Here is a 9,626-nt window from a genome sequence, read left to right as displayed (position 1 = left end):
ACAAAGCAAACTCCCCAAAACATGTGATTCAGAAAACAATACTAAGAGGTAAATATAAAGCATTAAACAATTACACTAGCAATAAGAGAGATCTCAGTTGAACAACATAACTTCACACCTCTAGGAATTAGAAAAAGAATAATTTTAGCTCCATATTGGCAGAAAGGAGGACGTTGAAAAAAATAAGAAATACATAAATAGCACATTATGGCCAAAGAGCAGGTGCTTTTCTATGAAAGGAAGTCTGGATTTTGAAAGATCAACAAAATGGACAAAACCTAAGTTCAATTCAGTAAGAAGGAAAGGCAGAGGCCTCAAGTGTCAGAGAGAAGACGCCCCCAGGGAGAGCAAGACTAAGACTCCAAGACAAAACAGGTGCATGTCTGCAACCCCTGAAACAGAGCTTCCCAGACATTTAGGATGCTTTCCTGTGGACCACCTGTGTCCTCTGCTGGATTCATTCCACCTACCTAGGAGGAGGACAGGATTTGCACTTCTCTTCACATCCCAGGGCTCCATTTTTTTTTGCTCCAACAAGATGACCAGCTCGGGCGTAGACACAGCAAGACCTGTTTATTAGGACAGGTGATATGAGAGGTCGTGGAGATTCTCAAATTCCCAATACAGTATTGTGTTCAGTAGAAGGGACAGGATAGAAGGGTCTGGAAAAGGATCACTGCTAATACTTTCTCTGACAGCACGTTTACCAGAAATCATTGAAATTTTCATATCCTAAGAATCATTTCTAGACCTCTGAGTCCTAGCAATGTGGTAGAAGCCGGAATTTTGCTTGTAGCAATAACGCATAAGCCACATATTTTCTTGAATGAGCACTCATACAGAGAGCAGGCTGCAGATCATCCTAAGACAGGAGAAATTTAAGCCATGATGAAACATCATGAGACTTTGTTTCCAACAAACCCACACTGTTGTTCTTTAAAATAAGGGCGTCGGGCCTCCCCGGTGGCGCAGCGGTTGAGCGCCGGGTTGCGAAGCTCCCCGTGGCCTCTGCAGCGCAGGTTTGATCCCCGGCTGCTCCCTGGCCACCGGAGGAGGGTCCCACAGGGCGTGCAGACTTCTCCTGCCCCCTGCTGCTCCCCTCAGCAGTGTACTTTGGTCCTACTGCCTGCTCTGCTCCCCGCTCTGGCTCTGGTGAATTCTCTCACCCTCCCGTGCTTCTGACTGTACCCAGTGCTTGTATAAACAAACAAACAAACAAATAAATAATATATCAAATATGTTCCTCTTTAAAAATAAAAAATAAAAAATAATAAAAATAAAATAAATAAAAAAATTTTTTTAATTAAAAAAAAATAGGGGCCTAAAAGTATCCGACAATTCTGGGCATCCCTGGAGCACATCCACACGCTGTACAGGAAACACTGAGGGCAGATGAGGAAATCTGGAGGGATATTCTCCTCACCCAAGGACACCACATTTCTGTAGGTCTCTAGCATCATGTCCCTGTACAATTTCCACTGCAGCTGCTCCAGGCCCTCCTGCTCCTTGCGTGAGAATTCAATGGGCACATCTCTGCAGGTCAAGGGTTCCCGAAATCAAAATATACAGTTACTACATGGCCACCAGCAGAACTCTAAATAGGACACAAGGTGAAAAGAGAGTTGTGAGGAGCCCCATGATGGCACAAGGGGTTCAGTCTCAGCACTATGAAGCTATGACAACCACTGAAGGACAAGTTTGATCCCTGGACAGGGAACTGACTCACATGGCGCAGCAGACCCTCCTGTCTCGTCCACTGCTCCCCTCAGAAGCGTATTTCAGTCAGTCTGCCTGTTCTGCTCCCCACTCTGTCTCTGGTAAATCATCTCACCCCCCACAATCCCTCACCTCTGGCCCATATCTCACCAATATATGTATAAGTAAATAAAATAAATCTTTAAAAAAGGGGGGAGACCTGGTTCTGAGAAAGAAGAAAGCCCTTATGCAGTGACAACCATGTTTACACAGGAACAGTCTAATGCACCCACTGAGCCCAGAGGATCACATATGCCCATGAAACCACCATGGGCGCTATAATTTCAGTGAAATCAAATCTGGCCCAGGGCACATATCTGTACAACAAGAAGACAGGACAATTGGAAAATTCATAGTAGAAACAGAGATGAAACACTGAAAGGAAATTGTAGGTAATGATCAAATGCTAAGCAAAGCGACAACAACAAAAACGATCATATTTTTAAAGATTTTTTTAATTTATGCATACAACAACTGGGTACAGGTCAGAGGTGCGGGAGGTGAGAGGAGTCACCAGAGAGACAAAGTGGGGCACAGAACAGGCAGACTGACTGAAGGACACTGCTGAGGGGAGCAGCGGATTAGAAGGGAGAGGTCTGCTGTGCCATGAGGGCAGCCTCGTGGCCTGCCAGGGATCGAACTCGTGCTGCCTGGGTTGCGGACAGCTTCACAGTGCTGTGCTTAACCTTTGTCCCACCAGGGAGACCCCGTTCCCACAGCATTCATTAGACTCATGTATGAACCAGATATAATTCTCTGAGCTTTTAATATAATTCATCTTTTATGTGACCATTTCCTCAAACACCCACGAAATTACAGACCAGGGTTTTCCCTACAGATCTGAGCTAAAATGAATCAGAGAGGACCTGAAATGAATGAGCACAGCAGGTTTTGTAGCCGACAAGAATGGTTTGGTTAAAAAAGGGAAAGACACAGGAGACAGTATATAATGTTACGTTTCAATTACTAAAAATGGGACCACATACACACTACATGGATGAATGTAGGCTTGTCAACGAATTCAAGATTATTCAAATACTATGAAGGAAAGCGAGCTGTGGGTGATACTATGTGCATACTTCAAACCCACTAGGTACACATACAACATGGAATCCATTGTAATAAAAGCTGTTGTGCCCAAGATCAGCAGACTCGGCGAGCATAGCCTCCAAGAATCCAAAGACATCTGGTGTAAGTGCAAAAGGGAGTTTATTACGGGCTCGAGTCCGGGCCCTCGCCACGCACCGATGCAACAGCAGAGGTCGAGAGCCCCGAACAGAGGAAGCAGGGGTATCTTATAGGGTCGCGAGTGGCGCGAATTTTGAAAGAAGCTGGCAATTACTCATTGGCTACTACAAAGGCATTGTGGTGCGCGGATACAGTTCCACACTGACTGGATGGTTAGAGATGCTGTCCCATGTATGGACAGGACTGCCCTCATTGGCGGCTGGGGTGGTCTGCCTTTTCGTCACCAAGTGGAGTGAGGGTTGTGACTGCTGAAACTATCTCCGGAATGCGGCTGGACAAGGACAAACAAAATGGCGAAACCTCGGCTAAGCGTGGTTCCACAAAAGCTACTGTTTTTGAGTGCAATTTCTCAAAAAAATGTTACATTATATAGGTTCAACTACTTTAAAATTTTACTACAATTCAATACATGATAACATTTTGGGTTCATTTCTCTGGAAGTATCAACAAGCTATGAGAGAGAACGTGTGTGAAATGACTGGCATTTCCATTGACATTCACACCGAAAGGAATGAAATAACTGTGACTGTACCATTCAAGTGAAAGAAGGAGGTGAGGGACCTGAACCCTGAAAATTAAAAAACTCTATTAAAGGAAATAAAAGACACAGAGAAATACAAACATGTCCCATCCTGCTAGGTGGGGAGAATGAACATCATAAATGGCCTTATTGTCTAGAGCAATTTACAAACTTATGCAATACCTACCAAATACCAGGGATATTTTTATAAGGAAATAGAACAATCCCCACATTTATATGAACCCACAGAAGGTCCCAAATAGCAAAAAATCTTGGGAGAAAAGAAGAAAATGTAAGTATCACATTTCGTGACTTCAAAATATATGTAACGCCAACAGTAATCACAACATTACTTTACTGGAACAAAACCAGAACTCAGAGCAATGGAAGGCAACTAAAAACCCAGAGAGCAAGTGATATAAATATGAAGAGTTCAATCTTGGACAAAGGAGCTAAAATCATACAATTCAGAAAGACAGCCTCTTTAATAAATAGTACTGGGATGGGCCCCCCTGGCGGCCTAGGGGTTAAGAGTCAGTGCTATCACGGCTATTCCAGGCCAGAGAGCTGACCCCCATGTGGGACAGCCGACCTCACCTGTCCCTCTCACTGATTCCCCGAGCAGTGTATTTCAGTGGATCTGCCTGTTCTGCTCCGTACTGTGTTTCTGGCGAATATTCTCAAGTCTGGAACATCTAGTCTACACCCCAGTTCTTCTATGCATAAATAAATAAATACATATTTTTTAAATATGGTGCAGGGGGCCTCCCCGGTGGCGCAGCAGTTGAGCGCTGGGTTGCGCAGCTGCTCTCAGCCTCTGCAGAGATGGTTCTATCCCCAGCTGCTCCCCGGCCGCCAGAGGAGGGTCCCACATGGCGCGCAGACATCCCCTGCCGCCCGCTGCTCCCCTCAGCAGCGTAACTCTGTCCCTCTGCCTGCTCTGCTCCCCGCTCTGGCTCTGGTGAATTCTCTCACCCTCCAGTGCTTCTGACTGTACCCAGTGCTTGTATAAACAAAACAAACAAACAAATAAACATGCCTCTATTTAAAAAAATATATGGTGCAGGGAAACATGAATAATGACTTGCAAAAATAAGAACCAAGACCCATTCAAAACTCCATACAGAGCCTCCCTGGTGGCGCAACATATGAAGGTATCCATAGCCACTGCAGCATGAGTTCGATCCCCAGGTAGGGAGCTACCCATATGGTGCAGCAGACCTCTCCTGACTCGCCCGCTGCTCCCCTCACCAGTGTATTTCAGTCAGTCTGCCTGTTCTGTTCCTCACTCTGTCCCTGGTTGTGATACATATTGAATCATCTCACCCCCACACCTCCGGCCTGTACCCCAGTTCTTGTATGCATAAATAAATAAATCTTTAAAAGAAAAACTCCATACAGAAAACTAATTCCAAATGGATTAAAAGTGTGGACATAAGAGCCCAAAGCATGAAGCACTGAAAGAAAATGAAAGGGTACACTACAGGACATCTGCTGCAAAATGCACGAGGGAACACAACCCAACACCAAGGGAACCAAGAGCAAGTTTCACAAGTGGGACAACACCAAATCTCAAAGCTTTTAGAACTCAAAAGAAACCAGCACAGAAACAGAAAGGCATCCTACAGAACAGAACACACGCAACACATCTGACAAGGGGTTCATCCCAAAATTTGTAACGTTCCCACCCAGTGCGAAAAACCAACCTATGAGTCAATTGAAAAGGGCAAAGGAAATAAACCCTTTGCTAAAGAGGAAATTCCGAGGTCCAACAGACATAGGAATGTTCACCTTAATTTACTGTAAGAGAAATGCCAATTAAAACCACACTGAGATGCCACCTCAACACTTGAGAATGGTCCAAATAAAAAAGAGTGAAAAGAACAACGCTGGAGAGGGCGCAGAGAAAAGGGAGCTCTCACCCACGGCTGGTGGCCATGAGAGTTGGACAGTCCCTGTGGAAAAGGGTGCACCCCCGCACCTCTGGCCTGTACCCACCTCTTACACGCACACACAAATAAAAATGAATCTTTTAAATCGAGCTTGAGGGGAGGGTAAATCGAGCTTGGGGGAAATACACTCACTGGGCAGCAGGCTGAGCCACACAGCAGGGCTGCAGCAGACAGGCCCGGCACAGGAAGGTGAGGGGCCAACGGCCTCCCCTCCTCACCAGGGGAGTATCATGGAGGACGAAAAAGACAGGGGTTGCTGACAGGTCAATTTCCATCTGGTCATGACCAAGAGGCTGAGCTGACCCAGCACGGGCATTAATCGGATGCAGGGCTGTGAGCCTGTGTGGCCCCTGGGGAGGACACTCGCGGCTCTACGGGCGCCTCTGTGACAGGAGGATTACACTTACTGGGCGCTCCTGGGAGTCAGACGGAGGGGCTCCGACAGGCGGCGGGAGGGTGCCCTTTTGTGAGACTCATTTCCACGAGTAAGGGAACATCCCCGAGAGGAGGCGTCCAGGTTGTCACGTTGGAAGGACTTGTCCAAATGTCTCCGTTCCTTATCACAGGGGGAGGCGGCCCCTTAGGACCGCACCACTCGGACCCTTGTCGCTGGGCTCCCCACTGCCCCCCAGGGCTGATCCCCATCCTCTGTCCTTTCTCTAGGGTTGAAGATGTCCTTGCAGAGGGGCAGAGGCCAGGTTGGCGGGTCACTCAGTGTTCCTGGGTCTCCCCAGGTGAGCGAGGAGGTGTCCGTGTTTCCTCAAGTGCATTTTCTCCCTCGGATGCCCTGGACTCCGGGAAGGTCTCCATGGAGAGCCTGCAGGGTGGATGAGGTGACGTGTCCTCCTCCCAGGATCCCCACGAGCAGACCCGGAGGAGTTTACAGACGGGGAGACAGGGGGTGCCTCAGGGCGAACCCGAAGGGAAGGGTTGACCCAGGTGGGGGGTCCTCAGCCCTAAGGAGCAGAGAGAAAAGGGACCTTAAAGGATCACCTCAGGGCGAGAGGAGGGAAAGCCCGGGGAGACGAGGAAAGGGAAGTCGCTTGGCAGCGCCAGGGGCAGACCCGGAGGCACCCTGAGACCCCAGACCCTGTGCACCCTCCACCGGTGCTGCCATCTGCCGCGTGCAGGGCAAACACCCCCTCACGTAACAGCCCTGTCGTGGAAAACAACAGGGTTGGGGTGCAAGGGAGAGAAGGACAGAGTTAGACGGTTTGCAAGGAACCAAAGCCTCCCGGGCCTGTGGGGTCAGTCCCGTGACCCCCAGTGATGACCCCGGCTTTGGGCATCACCTGCCGCGTCCTCTCTGCAAGTCCCCCCTCCGCGGGCTGTGGGGGAGAGGACACCCCTGACCTGCCCTCAGGCTCCTGAGTTTTAGGGGACTTGCTGTCGGGGTCTCCGCTGCCTCAGTTATCTGTTCTGAACGGACCTGCCCCAACAAGGGGCCTGAGCCACAAGGGGTCTCTGTCCCCCCCCACCCCCGCCTCTTTCAGTCCTGCCCACGCTGCAGAGTGATGCCCAGACCCACTGCGGGGACGTCCCCGGGGGCAAACACCTGCCCAAGAGGGCGGCTTCTGCACGGGAGAATCCAGCTCGCCAGGGAGGTCCACGGGAATGTGGAAGGGGAGACCCCAGCAGGCGGCACCTCCGGGCAGCCACCTGCAAGGGAGCAGAATAGCCCCCCCACATGCCGCTGTGGCCCAAGATTCAGTGCAGGACAGGCCCTTGAGAAAAAGCTGGGTCAAGAACACCAGCCCCCACCCCCCTGAAAGAAGGAGCTGAATCTCCCCTGCCCGGGGCTGCCCCAGGGAGAGGGGGGCTCACAGGGGTCTGCGGGTTCGTCTCCCCTGCCTGGGGCCCCGACCTTCCCTGGCTGCTGTCCCCGCAGAGCCTGCCCTGCCCCAAGGGCGGCGCCCCCTGGGGTGCGAGGACCTGCCTGGAGCCTGCTCCTCTCCCTGGAGCAGAGATGTGTGCGGGGACGGGACACCTGATGCCCCCACTATTCGAAATGCCTTCCCGGTTCGTGCGCATCACAGGGCTGGGTGGAGGCTCCTCTGCACTTACCCGGCAATTTCTCTCCCACAAAGTTTTCCTCTAATGCCACAAAGAGCAGCACGTGGAGCCCCCGCACATCTTCTGGCCAAGACAGAGAGAAGCTGTTTAAACAACGAGGGGAAGGATGGACATTTTCCCAGGTAACAGAAGTCACCGAACAGATCTGAAGACCCGCTGAACGAAGGTTTCCCTGGAGGCCTGGCTGCTGCCTGCGCGGTGGGTGAACTGCAGCGCGCCCTGGGCGAAGCGTCACCGGGCGGGTGGGGCTCAAAGGGCAGACTGAACTTTCAGGGCGCCCCGTCCTGCCCCCAGGGCTCTGATGGAAACTGTTTTTGGGCCACAGATCTTGGAAACAGCGAGAAGGATGGGACCAAGGCCAAAGTCGGAAAATGTCTTTCAAAATCTTTTTATGGGCCTCCCTGGTGGCGCAGGCGGTTGAGGGCCGCACCGTGAAGCAATCCGCAGCCGCTGCAGCACGGGTTCAATCCCTGCAGGTCAGGGAGCAACCCACACGGAGAGGCAGACCTCTCCTGTCTCGCCCGCTGCTCCCCTCAGCAGCATATGTCAGTCTGCTCTTCTGTTCCCCACTCTCCGGTGGATCCTCTCACCCCCTGCATCTCTGGCCTGTATCCCAGCTCTTGTATGCATAAATAAATTAATATTAAAAAAAGTCATTTTATGGCTCCTCCCTAGTGGGGCAAGGGGTTGGGATGCTGGCTATGGGGCTGTCCTCGGCCACTGCAGCGCAGGTTGGATCCCTGGCCAGGGAGATACCCAGGTGTACAGCAGACCTCTCCTGCCTCCCCGCTGCTCCCCTCAGCAGTATATTTCGTCAGTCTGCCTGTTCTGCTCCCCGCTGTCTCCGGTGTATCCTCTCACCCTCCCACGCATGTGGCCTCTACTCCGGTTCTTGTATTACAATAAATAAATCTTTAATAAATAAATGAATGAATAAATAAATAAAAAGGTGGACTGCGGTCCTCACTCTAACTTGACTTCAAAGCTCACCCAACTTTCCTGAGAGTCTGACGAGCCTCCCAGTGATCAGGCGCACAACACTGTCCCTAACTAAACTAAGAAACCAGTAGTTTTCACTGGCCTTGGGACTCTGCACACACAGCAAGCCAACCCTCCTGCTGAGTCCCTGGCTTTGTGCCTTACTCCAGCATTTCAGGGCTCCCAGGCTGGGTGTTGCCCTAACTAGGGACACAGGGGATTTAGAACAGCTACTCTGCCCACCGACATTCTTTTCAGTCTAAGGGCACTCGAAAAATGGGCTGCGTCCCTGGTGCAATGTGCTCTCATGTCCCAACCCCAACACTTGCTATTCTACTACTGCTCGGCTTGTGACTAAGCCTACACTCAGCGGCTGGCCCCAATGACTTTGCTCCAGGGCAGGGAGGGGGCAGCCCAGACCTGCAACCCTGCCTGCTCTAAACAGGTTCTGCCATCCTGCTTCCTTCCTTCTCAGTCTCCTCTGCAGCTTCTCCTCTCCCTGCTCAGCTCCACCCTCCCTTGGGTGGGGCAGGGAACCTGGAACCTCCCCTTTCCTGGGGACCCCCTGTTACAACTTCACCTGTGACCGAGGGCCCTTAGCCGCTGCTGTACTTCTCATTCTCCTCTTCAAATCTTAACATACACAATCTCCTACTCAAATTTGTTTCTTCTAAGCGAGGGGGAGCGCCTCAAGGTTAAACTCCTCCTCCCAACAAACAGCTCACCCCTCCAAGGGGAACGGCCTGTCCAGATGCCCCCCTCACCTCCTTCCAGAACCACCAACAGGCAGCTCAGGGACGAGTGTCAGGGAGACCATCTCCCGGGCCCCTGGAGGCAGGGCCAGCTCTACATGCCACTCCAGCAGGGAGCAGCTCCTGAAAATGGACCTCCTCCCTTCAACTCCCCAAGAGATTTTGGGCTGGATAAGGTTGGGGGGGGGATGATGGAGGACAAGAATGGAAAGACTGGAAAGGACGAGCCCCAAGGCCAAATCCTGACTCACACTAGGAGGTGGGGGTCGAGGACATGCACAGGACCCTTACCCAGCTGTGCAGGTCGGGGACCCTCAGGCGCCAGCGCCTTGTCAGGAGGCAGGAAGG

At 51.2% G+C, this 9,626-nt stretch overlaps 1 long non-coding RNA gene across 1 annotated transcript; it reads right to left on the bottom strand.

The window, feature by feature from the left end:
- Nucleotides 1-446: 446 nt before the first annotated feature.
- Nucleotides 447-7,699, bottom strand: LOC129146362 (uncharacterized). The gene is made up of 3 exons (XR_008552974.1): nt 7,540-7,699; nt 5,883-6,431; nt 447-569 (listed from the first exon to the last, which is right to left on the bottom strand). It is a non-coding gene; the product is annotated as an uncharacterized LOC129146362 (long non-coding RNA).
- Nucleotides 7,700-9,626: the final 1,927 nt, after the last annotated feature.

This window comes from Talpa occidentalis, unplaced genomic scaffold (assembly GCF_014898055.3).
Source record: "Talpa occidentalis isolate TD23 unplaced genomic scaffold, MPIMG_talOcc4v2.1 talOcc4.2, whole genome shotgun sequence".
NCBI classification, from domain to species: domain Eukaryota; kingdom Metazoa; phylum Chordata; class Mammalia; order Eulipotyphla; family Talpidae; genus Talpa; species Talpa occidentalis.
This window is presented reverse-complemented; position numbering and strand designations above follow the sequence as displayed.